At 42.8% G+C, this 16,805-nt stretch overlaps 1 pseudogene; it reads left to right on the top strand.

Moving 5' to 3' along the window:
* The first annotated feature begins 8,911 nt into the window (after nucleotides 1-8,911).
* Nucleotides 8,912-13,408, top strand: LOC125546737 (GDSL esterase/lipase At1g28640-like; annotated as a pseudogene).
* The last annotated feature ends 3,397 nt before the right edge of the window (nucleotides 13,409-16,805 follow it).

Raw genomic sequence — 16,805 nt, 5'->3', positions numbered from 1 at the left:
TTCTCTTGATGTCAATTGTGCTAATAATATGCAAAACCCTAAGCTTGGGGATGCTAGTTTTGCTATGTCTACTACTTGTTGTAATGATCATGATTGGGGTGATTCTTCTTATGATATTGAAAATTTATTTAAGCCCCATGATGAATATGAGATTGATAATAGTGTTTGCAATATTATTGAAAGTGGGTTTGGAAAGGTCATGACTTTAGTTAATGTTAATCCCACTATTTTGGAAGAGTGTCAACTTTGCATGCATATGGATCATGTTGAAAATATTTTGTGTGATAGATATTTTGTTGAATTTGCTTATGATCCCTCATGCAATTATTATGAGAGAGGAAAATATGGTGGTAGAAATTTTCATGTTACTAAATTACCTCTCGTTATGTTGAGATTGCTATTGTTTCTTTCCGCTTCCTTGCATATCCTAGTTTTTGCTTGCCTTGACAATTTGTTTGTCTATAAAATGTCTATGCATAGGAAGTATGCTAGACTTAGATGTGTTTTTCACTTGTTTTATGATGCTCTCTTTGTGCTTCAATTCTTGTCTTTCATGTGAGCATCATTAAAATTATCAATGCCTAGCTTTAAGGATTTAAAGAAAAGCGCTTGTCGGGAGACAACCCAATATTTTTCCTTCATGTTATTCAATAAATAAATTATTTAGCCTCTGTTTTGGTTGTGTTTTTTGTGTTTAGTTATTGTTTGTGCCAAGTAGAACCGTTGGGAAGACTTGGGGAAAGTCTTGTTGAACTTGCTGTAAAAAACAGAAACTTTAGCGCTCACGAGAACTGATGTCACTTTTATTTGGAAAGTGATATTTAGTTAATTATTTTTGCATAAGATTAATAGATAAATTACTCACGTCCAGAAATTTATTTTAGAATTTTTGGGGTTCCAGATCTTGCGCTAGCTACAGATTACTACAGACTGTTCTGTTTTTGACAGATTCTGTTTTTCGTGTGTTGTTTGCTTATTTTGATGAATCTATGGCTAGTAAAATAGTTTATGAACCATAGAGAAGTTGGAATAAAGTAGTTATAACACCCATATAAATAAAGAATGAGTTCATTACAGTACCTTGAAGTGGTCTTTTGTTTTCTTTCGCTAACGGAGCTCGCGAGATTTTCTACTTTAAGTTTTGTGTTGTGAAGTTTTCAAGTTTTGGGTAAAGATTTGATGGATTATGGAACAAGGAGTGGCAAGAGCATAAGCTTGGGGATTCCCATGGCACCCCCAAGATAATCTAAGGACACCTAAAAGCCAAAGCTTGGGGATGCCCCGGAAGGCATCCCCTCTTTCGTCTACTTCTATCGGTAACTTTACTTGGAGCTATATTTTTATTCACCACATGATATGTGTTTTGCTTGGAGCATCTTTTATGATTTGAGTCTTTGCTTGTTAGCCTACCACAATCATCCTTTCTGTACACACCTTTTGAGAGAGCCATACATAATTTGTAATTTGATAGAATACTCTATGTGCTTCACTTATATCTTTTGAGTTATATAATTTTGCTCTAGTGCTTCACTTATATCTTTTAGAGCACGGTGGTGGATTTGTTTTATAGAAACTATTGGTCTCTCATGCTTCACTTATATTAATTTTAGAGTCTTAATAGCATGGTAATTTTCTTAATAATAAATATGCTTGGTATTCAAGATTTGTAAAACTTTCTTTTGAGTGCGTTGAATACTAAGAAAAAAATTGATGCTTGATAATTGTTTTGAGATATGAGGATGGTGATATTAGAGTCATGCTAGTTGAGTAGTTGTGAATTTGAGAAATGCTTGTGTTAAAGTTTGTGATTCCCGTAGCATGCACGTATGGTGAACCGTTATGTGATGAAGTCAGAGCATGATTTATTTATTGATTGTCTTCCTTATGAGTGGCGGTCGGGGACGAGCGATGGTCTTTTCCTACCAATCTATCCCCCTAGGAGCATGCGCGTAATACTTTGCTTTGATAACTTCTAGATTTTTGCAATAAGTATATGAGTTCTTTATGACTAATGTTGAGTCCATGGATTATACGCACTTTCCTTCCTTCCAGCATTGCTAGCCTCTCTAATACCGCGCACTTTTCACCGGTACCATACACCCACCAAATACCTTCCTCAAAACAGCCACCATACCTACCTATCATGGCATTTCCATAGCCATTCCGAGATATATTGCCATGCAACTTTCCACCGTTCCTTTCATTATGACACGCTCCATCTTTGTCATATTGCTAGCATGATCATGTAATTGACATCGTATTTGTGGCAAAGCCACCGTTCATAATTATTTCATACATGTCACTCTTGATTCATTGCACATCCCGGTACACTCCCCGAGGCATTCATATAGTCATATTTTGTTCTAAGAATCGAGTTGTAATTCATGAGTTGTAAGTAAATAAAAGTGTGATGATCATCATCATTAGAGCATTGTCCCAGTGAGGAAAGGATGACGGAGACTATGATTCCCCCACAAGTCGGGATGAGACTCTGGACGAAAAAAAAATATATATATAAAAAGAGGCCGTAAAAAAAGAGAAAGTCCCAAAAAAAAATATGAGAGAAAAATAGAGAAGGGACAATGTTACTATCCTTTTACCACACTTGTGCTTCAAAGTAGCACCATGATCTTCATGATAGAGAGTCTCTCATTCTGTCACTTTCATATACTAGTGGGAATTTTTCATTATAGAACTTGGCTTGTATATTCCAATTATGGGCTTCCTCAAAATGCCCTAGGTCTTCGTGAGCAAGCGAGTTGGATACACACCCACTTAGTTTCTTTTGTAGAGCTTTCATATACTTATAGCTCTAGTGCATCCGTTGCATGGCAATCCCTACTCACTCACATTGATATCTATTGATGGGCATCTCCATAGCTCGTTGATACGCCTAGTTGATGTGAGACTATCTTCCTCTATTTTTGTCTTCTCCACAACCACCATTCTATTCCACATATAGTGCTATATCCATGGCTCACGCTCATGTATTGCGTGAAGATCGAAAAAGTTTTGAAAATGTCAAAAGTATGAAACAATTGCTTGGCTTGTCATCGGGGTTGTGCATGATTTAAATACTTTGTGTGGTGAAGATAGAGCATAGCCAGACTATATGATTTTGTAGGGATAGCTTTCTTTGGCCATGTTATTTTGAGAAGACATAATTGTTTTGTTATTATGCTTGAAGTATTATTATTTTTATGTCAACATGAAATTTTGTCTTGAATCTTTTGAATCTGAATATTCATACCACAATTAAGAAGATTTACATTGAAATTATGCCAAGTAGCACTCCGCATCAAAAATTCTGTTTTTATCATTTACCTACTCGAGGACGAGCAGGAATTAAGCTTGGGGATGCTTGATACGTCTCCAACGTGTCTATAATTTTTGATTGCTCCATGCTATATTATCTACTGTTTTGGACATTATTGGGCTTTATTATCCACTTTTATATTATTTTTGGGACTAACCTATTAACCGGAGGCCCAGCCCAGAATTGCTGTTTTTGCCTGTTTTAGGGTTTCGAAGAAAAGGAATATCAAACGGAGTCCAAACGGAATGAAACCTTTGGGAACGTGATTTTCTCACCGAATACAACTCAGGAGACTTGGACCCTACGTCAAGCCAATCAACAGGAGGCCACGAGGTAGGGGCGCGTGCCTGCCCCCCCTCCCCAGGCGCGCCCTCCACCCTCATGGGCCCCCTGTTGCTCCACCGACATACTTCTTCCTCCTTGGGTAGATCCAAGCCCCTAATGATCAGATACAGAGACAAAAACCTAATTCCACCGTGGCAACTTTCTGTATCCACGAGATCCCATCTTGGGGCCTGTTCCGGAGCTCCGCCGGAGGGGGCATCGATCACAGAGGGCTTCTACATCATCATCCAAGCCCCTCCGATGAAGTGAGTAGTTTACTTCAGACCTACGGGTCCATAGTTAGTAGCTAGATGGCTTCTTCTCTCTTTTTGGATCTCAATACAATGTTCTCCCCCTCTCTCGTGGAGATCTATTCGATGTAATCTTCTTTTTGCGGTGTGTTTGTTGAGACCAATGAATTGTGTGTTTATGATCAAGTCTATCTATGAATAATATTTGAATCTTCTCTGAATTCTTTTATGTATGATTGGTTATCTTTGCAAGTCTCTTTGAATTATCAGTTTGGTTTGGCCTACTAGATTGGTTGTTCTTGCCATGGGAGAAGTGCTTAGCCTTGGGTTCGATCTTGCGGTGTCCTTTCCCAGTGACAGACGGGGCAGCAAGGCACGTATTGTATCATTTCCATCGAGGATAACAAGATGGGGTTTTTATCATATTGCATGAAACTATCCCTCTACATCATGTCATCTTGCTTAAGGCGTTACTCTGTTTTTAACTTAATACTCTAGATGCATGCTGGATAGCGGTCGATGAGTGGAGTAATAGTAGTAGATGCAGGCAGGAGTCGGTCTACTTGTCTCGGACGTGATGCCTATATACATGATCATACCTAGATATTCTCATAATTATGCTCAATTCTGTCAATTGCTCAACAGTAATTTGTTCACCCACCATAGAATACTTATGCTCTTGAGAGAAGCCACTAGTGAAACCTATGGCCCCCGGGTCTCTTTTTCATCATATCAATCTCTATCACTTTATTATTGCTTTGCTTTTACTTTGCTTTTATTTTTTACTTTGCATCTCTATACCAAAAATACCAAAAATATTATTTATCATCTCTATCAGATCTCACTTTCGTAAGTGACCGTGAAGGGATTGACAACCCCTAAGCGCATTGGTTGCGTTGAGCTATTGTTTTTGTGTAGGTACGAGGGACTCGCGCGTAGCCTCCTACTGGATTGATACCTTGGTTCTCAAAAACTAAGGGAAATACTTATGCTACTTTGCTGCATCATCCTCTCCTCTTCGGGGAAATCCAACGTAGTGCTCAAGAGGTAGCAGCGACCCGTCAACGGGTACTCTCAACTTCCCGTCTTTCTTACGGTCTTCTCCGTGCCATCGCATTGACTTGTCATGCTCTTTGTTTTGGAACAAACGTTTCAACCCTGGTATTATAGGAGCATACCGCATCACCTTGGCATCAATCTTCTTCTTGGGGCGCTCGCCCTCGATATCGCCAGGGTCCTCGCGGCTGATCTTATAGCGCAATGCACCGCATACCGGGCACGCGTTCAAATCCTCGTACTCACTGCAGTAGAGGATGCAGTCATTAGGGCATGCATGTATCTTCTGCACCTCTAACCCTAGAGGGCAGACAGCCTGCTTTGCTTCGCATGTACTCTCGAAAAATTCGTTGTCCTTTGGAAGCATCTTCTTTAACATTATCAGCAACTTTCCAAATCCCTGTCAGATACACCATTCTCTGCCTTCCATTGCAGCAATTCCAGTGTGGTGCCCAGCTTTTTCTTGTTAGCTTCAGAATTCGGGTACAACAATTTCTTGTGATCCTCTAACATGCGCTGCAACTTCTTCTTCTCGTTTTCACTTGCGCAGTTTCTCTTTGCATTGGCAATGGCCCGACCTAGATCATCAACGGGGTCATCTGATGCCTCTTCGTCAGCTTCTTCCCGCATTGCCGGCTCAGCTTCTTCCCTTATTGTTGTACCATCGTATTCAGGGAACCCATGGCTAGGATAGCTGTCGTCGTCCTCTTCTTCTTCATTGTCTTCCATCATAACCCCTCTTTCTCCGTGCTTGGTCCAAACATTATAGTGGGGCATGAAACCGGACTCAAACAGGTGGACGTGAATGGTTCTTAACTTAGAGTAATTCTGATCATTCTTACAGCCGGCACATGTACAAGGCATAAAACCATCCACCCGCTTGTTTGCCTCGGTCGCAAGTAGAAAAGTATGCACGCCATTGACGAACTGGGGAGAGCATCAGTCATCATACATCCATTGTCGGCTCATCTTCATTACACAGCACCGAATAGACTAAATTAATACAAGTTCATACATAAAGTTCATACAACACTTATTCTCATAAAACAAACATACAAATAACTCTCTAGCTAAAGCATTTAAATGCAACAACAAATGCAATCAAGATCACAACTAAGGTAACAATTGATTCAATAGCATAATGATACAAAGCCTCACTATCAATGGCATATTTTCTAATCTTTCTAATCTTCAAGCGCATTTTCTCCATCTTTATCGTGTGATCATCGATGACATCAGCAACGTGCAACTCCAATTCCATCTTCTTCCCCTCAATTCTTTTCAATTTTTCTTTCAAATACTCGTTTTCTTTTTCAACTAAATTTAACCTCTCGACAATGGGGTTGGTTGGAATTTCCGGTTCACATACCTCCTAGATAAAAAATATCTATGTCAACTTGATAGGCATAATTTGTCATAAACACGAAATGCAACAAATAATTATAAAAGAGAATATACCACATACAAATCATAACCCGGACGAGGGCCGACGGGGACGGATATCAAAATCATGGCACTATGTATAACAAACAATGTACGGGTAAGATAATTATACGAGTAACTATATGTCTAAATAGCACAAACATGATTTTTTTTATATTAAAAAGGTAAGAAACAAGAGGCTCACCACAAGGTGGTGCCGGCGACGGGATGGTGCGGGCGATCGATGGTGGTTAGGACGGAGACGGGAAGACACTAAGTAAACCACACCTACATATGCAAACTAAGAGTTATTTTGACCTCAAATCGCACATAAATCAAATACCACCACATATAATTCCTCCCAAAATAAAACCCATAAATCACTATACTTATAGAGCATTGCAAGAACTAATCTAGCAATGAGAGATGAAAGGACAAAGTTGCTAACGTTTGTGATCACTTAGATGGATGGGGTGCCTTCAAATCTTCACAAATTTTGGCAAAAATGAAGTGTGAGCTCGAGAGGAAGAGGAAGAAAACAGAGGAGAGGGGAAAGGGGAAGAACAGAGCGCTCGGGCTCAACGAAAGGGTTTATATAGGATGACCTTTAGTACCGGTTGGTTATACGAACCGGGACTAAAGGTGCATCTCTAGTCCCGGTTCATATAACCAACCGGTACTAAAGGTGCTAGTGGGGCCCCAGCCTGCCACAAGCCTGCCACCACCACTTTAGTACCGGTTCATGGCACGAACCGGTACTAATGAGCGTCGTTCGCCTAGCCATTGGAACCGGCACTAATGAGCACATTAGTGCCGGTTCAGTTACAAACCTGGACTAATGTGCTTCACATTAGGCCCTTTTTCTACTAGTGAACCAAGTGAGGCCTATAATATGTGATCAAACTGTACATAGACACGTTCAGAAGGCAGCTGGGCTAGCATTGTCTCTGTAGTGTGGTAACTAGTAATTGTTCCCTAAAGTGTTCCATTTTTGTGTTTTTTTTGGAATAAATGGCACTGGCCTTTGAGCTACCAAAGTTTCTTAGGTATCTATCGTCGAATGTTATAGCATTTTGTACATCATTGAAAGACAGAGGTTTTTTGTGTACAAAGTATCTAGTTTTGAAGTGTGAGAAAGGATTTGTTGAAGGAGTATGTGCGGCTAGATATGTGCAGTTTAGTTTTCTCTCATGTCTGTTTTTGTCAGAGGTAGTTCTAACTTCAAAATAGATTTATATTTGTGCAGTTAGTAGTTTTCCATTTGCCGGAACACATGGATGAGTGCACACTATCTAATATGCAAACTGAAGAAACTGAAGATTTGTCTTTTATTTCTTTTGTTCAGTTAGCTTTTTTTTCATCTCTACAAGTGACAATTTAACAAACAGGGCCATGAGGCCATGACAAACAAATAGGCATGTGTAAACAACAAGAATTTAGTGGAGCCGGATCCTCTAACATGCACAAGGAAAGTCACAAAGCTACAGTGAACTTTGTGTATAAAACAAGGAAGGGATGTTAGGGAGCTAGCACTGTGCGTGAATCAATGTAGACTCGGTACTGTTTGGCAAATTACGGTAGATGATTACTGTTTGTCGATCTTTTTGTTAGATCATGGTTTAGGGAAATGTTGTGAAGGGATGTTAGGGTACTGTAGCTTCCCTGACTTCCCATTGTATGTCAGAGGATCTAGATCCGAATTTAGCGGGGAGGAAAGAAGGAGATGGAGTTGTGAACAGAATGTAGGATGATGTCATGTTAGATGTGAGGTATTAGGGCATGGTCAATGCATAGTCCCAGGATGATGCCCCATGGATCATGTAGGATCGGATGACAGAAAAAATAGGTTCAGATAGAGAAGCTGGATCCTTTACAGGAGACGGGTGCTTGAAGAAGAAAAAGGTGGTTCAGTGCATAAAGCTGAAAAAGTTAAAGTGGATAGTAGAGATGCATGTGTAGTGGAAGTCTATTTTCTTTTTCTTGATGAGGCTCACTAATGATAGCTTGTATTGGAGAGAGAAAAAAATCAATGTAGATGCCTCAACCTACTTATTCTCATGAAACATCTATATCCATATGTCATCATTGTACATGTCCTTATCTCACATATAGACATGACATAATCAAATTCTTCCTTTTTCCCATGGAAAATGTTAAGTGGAGAAGTAAACTAGCACCGCGTGGCAAGCACGTGCATTCGCGGTGTAGAAAACTTCATATTTTGACCATGATTTATTAGTCCTCTTATATATTAGGTCATATTTTGACCATGATTTTAACTAACAAAATATAAGTTATACGTAGCAAAAAGTACTATCATTAAAACTATATTTGAATACGAATCTAACAAACTAATTTGTGACATGTATTGAAATTTTATTAGTCAAATATATGGTCAAAATTTGACCCAAATTATAACGGGGACTAATAAATCATGAAGGAGGTAGTACTAACTACAGTTACGCCAGCCTCGAGCTGTCCCCTGCTGAGAATCGTCAGCCGCTGTTGCCACTGCGAGGTGTCAACCCCCACACCACAAGCCATGGTCACCACCAAGATGTGCAAGCTGCCGAGCGCTGACTGGCTGTTCCTCTTCGTGGTGGAGCTGGGATGGACATTGGCACTGATCCCTCCTTCCCCCATGGGCTTCTCTGCCTGGTGCTACGACTCCATCTTCAGCTTCGGCGAGTACCTGAAGAACTATAAGGAATTGATCATACGAACCTTACATTTTCACTGCAGAGTGCCAGACCTTCTTCGGCAGATCCCTCTTCTTCGTGGGCGAACTCGGGGTCAACGACTACCACTTCTCTTTCCTCACTAAGAGCGTGCAAGAGATCATGTCGTTCGTTCTAGATGTCGATTTTTTTGTCCAAAAAGACCCCCTGCCGAATGCTATTGCCAAAAAGGACTACCTGCGGATAAAATTGTCAAAAAAGACCCCCTCACTAGTGGTGGCAAGCGCGACAGGCGACACGTGGCACCTTCCGCCATGCTAGGAGGCGACAGGCCCTGCCGCCACGCCTGTAGGCGGCGACCAGGCTAAAACGCTAATCGAACAGTACCCCGAGCCGGGATGGAACGGGCGAGGCCAAGTGGGCCATGCCGCCACCATGCGAGGCGGCCACTGTTGCCGCTGTCGCTCATAGGCCGACAGGCCGTGCTGCTTGCGGGCCCCGCCTGTGGGCCAGGCCACCACCGCAGCAGGCGGCATCCGTCTGTTGCTGTACGCGCGACAACAACGCAGACGGCGCTAATTCCCGTCCTAGGCCAGAAGCAGAGTGAAATTCATTGGTGATGCTTATATCCTGTAAAAACCTAGGCCAGAAGCAGAGTGAAATTCATTGGTGATGTTCATATCCTGTAAAAACCCAGGTTGCAATGCCGCCGTGACCGCCCTCTAAGGAGGAACATCTTCTTCTTCGCTTGACTCCGAAGACGCAGAAGAATGATCATCATCATCTAGCGCCTCCGGCAATTCCTCCACGTGTTCGCTCATGTCAACGGCCGCATACCAATATCTAGTGTGATACATAGGTTGGCCGCATGTCGGTTCCGATGGGCCGACACTAGGGGCTGATGTGATGGCCAACTCGACCTCACCACCCCTGTTACTGCATCCGGCAACATCAGTGACTGAAATGAACTCCACATACACCATCGGCTGACCATACATTGAGTTATTGGGATTGCCTGCAAATCTCATGTACGACCCCCACGACCGATCACCTGTGACAGGCCGCAAACCCCAACAGGCAATTGTCTCATCATTTCCTCCGTCAACGATGAAGGCCTTCATTGTCATTTTTTTCCTGCATCCCTGGGCCAAACACCGCTAAGATGCACCTTCTAACTGCTGCGTAACCCACGTTGACCACGTCTCTCACTACAACTGTAGTCGACTCGCACAAGGACACATCCAACCCGAAAGGACCGCCACGTAAGACATTCCTATAGTACACTGCTAAATTTTTCATAGTACCTAACCAACATACATGTTTACATTTCAAACAATTAGTAACTGAACATTTAGTACTAGTACGATGAAAACATTTACATATCATAAGACTAAAATAATAACTGTATTTTCTTTACAAATATTCGATTTGTTTTTAGAATCATTTGCTAAGACTTTTCAGGGTTGTTTGGTTAACGGGTATTTAGAGATCTATTTTTTCTCAAACTCGTCTACGAGTGTCACAAACTAAAACTATGTTTGCTTTTCTCTAACTACCCCAAATATATCCTAAACTGGTTCTCATAACATGTAAAAAAAATTAAGCTTTCGGAAAAACGACTATTAGTAAAAACTGGTTTTCTACAAAATTTCCTTACAACAGGTTATGACAAAACCGAGGGTAATTACTCGCTATCCAAACAACCACTAAACATAATAGTACGATAATAACATTTTAATATCATATGAATAAAACATTTATTTTCTTCCGGCTTTATATAATTTTGTCATATCATACGATAACAATCATTTATTTACAAATAATAATATTTACAGCGGCATGCACATTATTCACAACAGTACATCAATATAAAAAATATTAACAAAATTACGGCGTCATTTTATACCTTAGCTCCAATATGGATGTGCTTGCAAATGCAATTAAGCGTCAAAATAGTTCAAATAAATATCCGTCACCAGTACTATATGAACGGAGTCAACCTATTATCACATGAACATCAATATTACACACGGATATTTCTTTCTGTTATCAAAAGTATGAAAATAGCACTTGCATGTATGTGGTCATCACCTCAAAAGGGACAACGAAGATGAAAACACAATTTCTTCAATCACGTCATCTCCTCCTTGTTTGCTACTAAGATGAATTATTTTACCTAATTACATACATCATTAAGTACATTAGCACCTAATCTTAACATATAAAATTTAGATTATTGCAACATAACAAAGTAGACCTACGGTTTCCTAACCATAGACTTATTAATAAACATACCACATGCAATGAATAATTACAGTGCAATTTGTTTCTTAATTACCATATTAAGAGCTTCTCGCATGTCAATACTAATGGACGCAGCTAACATTGGTACAACATCTTCAACTTACTCTTCTAAAAAAATTTGTATAAATGTTGTATCTGTCGTCTGAAATTATTTCTAACCTCTAAGCACTAACATCGCATAGCTAATGACGAGCTAAAAGACTAACTAATTACCACCGTGCATGCACAAAAAAATTCATGTATTGCAAAGCTCATACCTTGATCTTCAACTTCGTAGTTCACTTCGCTACGCAAATCCTACACCTGAAACTCTCAATGACTCCAAATGACTCCTCCAAGTGCTGAAATAATGCCTAAAAAAACATATAGTACACAATTAGGAACTAATAAAACAGAACAAAAACATCATGCATGCGAACGAAACCAACAAAAATGGATAGATCTTACCTTAATCTATCTTTTCTTCAACTACACCATCTTCGAAATCCAACTCTAAATCGGCCAAAATCACTAGTGAAAGTGGCTACCAAGTTTTTCTTTCTGTGTATTCTTGTAGACTTAGACAGAGCAGAGAGGCAGAGAAGGCAACCAGAGATATTCGAGAGAGAGAGTGTATGCGCACGGAGCCGCGGTTGTGCGTTTAAAAAGAAGAGGAGCACTGTATTGTCGGTAGAACCAGCCAGAACTCACCTACCACGGCCTCGGATTCCAGCATCGCGGTGTCTCATCACACGCAGCAGCAACAACGCTCTCGAGTGTGCGGCAAGAAAACATGCGTAGAAATCAGCATGTCTGAGTGCTGTCGCTTCGGCTGCAGCAATAGACAGAAGCAGGAATCACACACTGCTTTAATCAGTGTCTACATAGGATTAGTTTTAGGCGGGAATCCGATTCCAGATCATCGAAACTTGTGGCAGATAGCAAAACAAGGAATCGTGGGAATCAGTGTGTGGGAATCAGCACCGTCTGCAACAGGAAAGGTGTTGCGTGCGCAAAGCAACAAAAAGATGCCGCCTCCTCCGGTGGCGGCCTAGCCCACGTCTCGGCCCGCGCGCAGCAGGCGCTGTCGGCCAAGGAGCGGCAATGCCAGCGCTCGCCGCCTCGCCCAGTGGCGGCGGGGCCCGCCACTCCTGGCCCATTCCGTCCCAGCGACGCCATTGGGTGAAACCCGTTTTCCCCGCGCGGCCGCCTCCTGCTATGGCGGCAGGGCCCGCCGCCTCCTGGCGTGGCGGCAGGTGCCACGTGTCGGCTGCCGTGCCTGCCGCCACCAGTGAGAGGGTCTTTTTTGACAATTTCATCCGCAGGTAGTCCTTTTTGACAATTCTGTTGGTTAGGGGTCCTTTTAGACAAAAAATCCCAGATGTCATCAGGACCATCTCAACGGCCATCGAGGTACAACAATGTCCATGTAGCAAATCACCAACCTGCATTGCAGAAATGGTAACAGAGGCAGTTTACGCGGTATTGATCTAGCTATTGCAATGGTAACAGAGGCTGATCAAGCACGGGGCGACAAATTTCGTGGTTCCGAGGACAATCCCATCGGGATGCGCACCGCCGGTTCTCGCCTTGTTCCCCGATGCCGCCCCGGCAGAATACAACTCCACCACCGGTTGCCTGGAAGATATCAATAAGCTAGGGATGCACCACAACCTGCTGCTGCAGGAGGCCCTCAAGAAGCTCCGGGGCAGGCACCCAGGCGGCATGATCGTTTACGCAGACCTCTTCGGTCCAATCATGGACATGGTGGAGTTGCCTCGCAAGTATGGTAAGCAAATTCAGAGCTATATTCTGCAGCAGGCTGTTTGTAGTAGGTGGTGGTAAAGGTTGATGGTTGTCATTCTCCAGGGTTTGAAGATGTTCTTACCATCTGTTGCGGAGGGCCTGGGACACTTTTCTGCGGTGATGAAGGTGCAAACCTATGTGAGAAACCGGCTGCTTGTCTGTTCTGGGACGGCGTCCACTTGACGGAGGCGGCTTACCACTACATCGCCGATGTCTGGCTGGACAGCATGGACTCCCCTGCAATATAGAGCAGATATCAGTTAGTGAGGTAGCAGAAGCTGCTCTGATTCATGGACTGGCTTGTCTTACTCCCTTGAGGACTTTCTGAAAAAGCAATGGAAATGAAATGGAATCATGGAAGAAGCTCCAAGATGACTCTTTAGGAGTCACGCTGAACTCTGAGCGAATTACACCATACAAGTTACAAAACCAGAGGATAAAACCTTTTGCTTATTGTAACACCGAGACCCACACTTTATTCTGGAAACTACTCCCTCCGTCCCACAATATAAGATGTTTTGCAAGCTATGGAGGGAGTAGTTTCTGTTTGTTTTGGAGTTATCTGAAGTTCATTGGATGGATCTGATATGGGTTTCCAGATTACAACATGGCAAGCTTCGGAGGGCAGCAATCCTCCTTCCCAACCACCTACCTCGGCCTGCCAATCTCCACGCGGAAATTGCGGCTGGTGCACTTCCAATTCATAATTGATCGAATTCATGCTAGACTGGCGGGGTGGAAGGGCTGGCTCATGAGCATGGCGGGCCGGCGCATCCTTGTGCGTGCGGTGTTAACTGCACTTCCAGTGTTTGCCATGACCATCCTCAAGGTCCCAAAGAAAATTCTAAAGGAAGTGGACAAGGCCCGCAGACAGTTTCTTTGGGCGCAAGATGAGAAAATCACTGGCGCCAAATGCAAAGTGGCTTGGGAAAAGGTTTGTCGGCCGGTGGACAAGGGAGGACTTGGCATTTTGGATCTTCATCGCTTTGGTTCTGCCCTGCGGATGAGATGGCCGTGGCTCACCTGGTAGCAACAGCGAAGCCCCTGGATGAACTTTCCTATCCCGTGCGATCACGACGACCGGCTACTCTTTGCATCGGCCACCTCGATTCAGCTGGGCAACGGAAGGACCGCCAGCTTCTGGACAAGCTCTTGGCTAGGATCAATGGCTCTTTGTCAAGAGTTTCCAACTCTTTTTCAGCACTCGCGTGGAAAGAGCAGGACAGTACACGAAGCCCTAGCCAATGACAAATGGATCCAGGACTTGAAGCACGGTAACACGGGTGAAGTGGTTGTGCAGTACGTGCAGCTGTGGCGCAAGCTGCACACAGCCAACGTCACACTAACCACAGATGAAGACTCGATCGCCTCGGTGGCTGGCGGTGGCAACTCTTACACTGCCAGTGCTGCCTACAAGCTGCTCACTGACAATGTTGATGCTCCAGGAATCAAGGCGGCAATCTGGAAGGCCTGGGCCCCCGGAACCGTCAAATTTTTTGCATGGCTACTTCACCAAGACAGACTTTGGTGCAACGATCGCCTGCAGCGGCGCGGGTGGCCAAATGGGTATTTTTGTACCCTATGTCTTAGAAATCTCGAGAGTTCTACTCACCTCTTTTGGGATTACCCACTATCACGCTCGATCTGGGAGACGACATCCACCTGGAATGGTTGTGCAGCATTGCAGCTTAGCAGATCAAGGAGCCACTCCTCCCTTAGCCACTGGAAAAGAATAGTCCAACTAACACCATCAAGCTCCAGGAAAGGATTGAAATCATTGATGATGCTGATAGTCTAGGAGATATGGAAGGAGAGAAACGCATGTGTATTCAACAGCAAGCTGCCCCACGCCGACACGTGCTGCACGCCATCGGGAACACGCTTGAGCTGTGGAGACTGGCGGGAGCAAGATGCCTAGAGCCCCCTTTTGGGGAGTATGTAGCGAGAGAGTAGCCCTAGGATAATGCCGGCCACCTATATCTTCTTTTCGTTTCTCCTTTTGTACCCTTGATCGCTTGATCACCCCTTGTTCTCCCGTTGCTTTCTCCTAAATCAATGAAGCCGAAAACCCCGGATCTTTAAAAAAAGTAATATATGTTAGAGCCTGAAATGTCTTGGTACTGTTCAGTCTTTCATGCCATTAATAAAATATTCACCAGAATCTACAACCATGCATCATTAGGAAAAGAGGAAAATAAATCTACAACCATACTAACAAGTATTCCCTCCGTCCCAAAATATAAGAACATTTTTACACTATACTAGTGTCAAAACGTTCTTATATTTTGGGACAGAGGGAGTAACTGATAAATAAACTTGTACCGAGTAGTAGTTTAATTGTTCTGAAGATGAACGGACAAGCCTTCGTGTCATAAAGGCTTAAAGCAGCTTTTCCACAAGTCTATATATAATGTAACAAATCGTAGTTCAGAACCTTGGCCAATAAGGAACAAGTGCAGTTTAGGAAATACAGTACAAAAGACACAGACTTAATTCTTGATGTAGATCTGGACAGATGGAACGAAGCTTTTGGCCCTTCAGAGACTATATAAGTCTGTAGAGGGAGTGCAATCCTCCATGCCCACAAAATTCAGCAGCGACCTCGGAATAGGAGGTACTTAAATATCCATGACACCCTCCAGCATGCGAACAACTTGCCCCATCATTGGCCTATGATCCTCAGCATCTTGAATGCACCAGCATGCGATTTTGCAAGCTCTGCTCAGCTGCTCCACATCTGCATCGCCTTCCAACCTACTATCCAGTAGGCACATGACATCTCCTTCATTCACCTTCTTTTGCTGGTGATCTCCTTAATTCACCTTGACTATAGCAAAGATGGGAAAGTAAGTGAACTTCCCTTCCTTTATTTTCTCCACATTCCTTCGCCCCGAAATGATTCCAAGAAGCATCATTCCGTAGTTGTAAACGTCAGACTTATGTGTGATCGGAAGCCCTGAGATTCACTCCGGTGCAAGATATCCGATGGTCCCCCGCATTGTTGTCAGTGCCCTGCTAAAATCTCAGCCAAGCAGCTTTGCCATACCGAAGTCTGCAACCTTAGGACAGAAATCTGTATCAAGAAGTACATTGTCCGGCTTTATGTCGCAGTGTATAATGCAATCCTTGCATTCCTCATGCAGATAAGCCAAGCCTCTTGCAGTTCCAAGTGTTATACTATACCGGAGCTCCCAGATAAGTTTTGCAGAACTCTTCGCAAAATTTCCAAGGACTTGGCCATATGGAGTGTGTCGACTGTAGTACTCCCCCCTCCCCGGTCATATCTTACTATCTTTATTCTTTTATCATGCTGATTTTCAACTTCAGCTTTGAATATCTTAAATTTATCCAACGCTTTAGATCTTTCTTTGATTGGATAAATATAACCATATTGGGAGTAATCGTCTATGAATGTTATGAACGGGTCATAGCCCATCCACACTTTTCACAGGAAATGTTTCACAAATGTCAGTGCGAATGATTTCTAGTGTTCTGTGCTATGGTTTGCACCCTTTTTGATTTGTTTTACATACTTTTCTTTAATGCAATCTATGCATTGTTCTAAGTCTGAGAACTCTAATGGAGGAAGAATTTCATTTTTAACTAGTCTTTCTACTCTCCCCTTCGAAATATGGCCCAAGCGATAGTGCCGTAATTTCGATGAGTCAT

This window comes from Triticum urartu, chromosome 3A, assembly GCF_056163025.1.
Source record: "Triticum urartu cultivar PI428250 chromosome 3A, HENAU_Tu73, whole genome shotgun sequence".
Lineage (NCBI taxonomy): Eukaryota > Viridiplantae > Streptophyta > Magnoliopsida > Poales > Poaceae > Triticum > Triticum urartu.
This window is presented reverse-complemented; position numbering and strand designations above follow the sequence as displayed.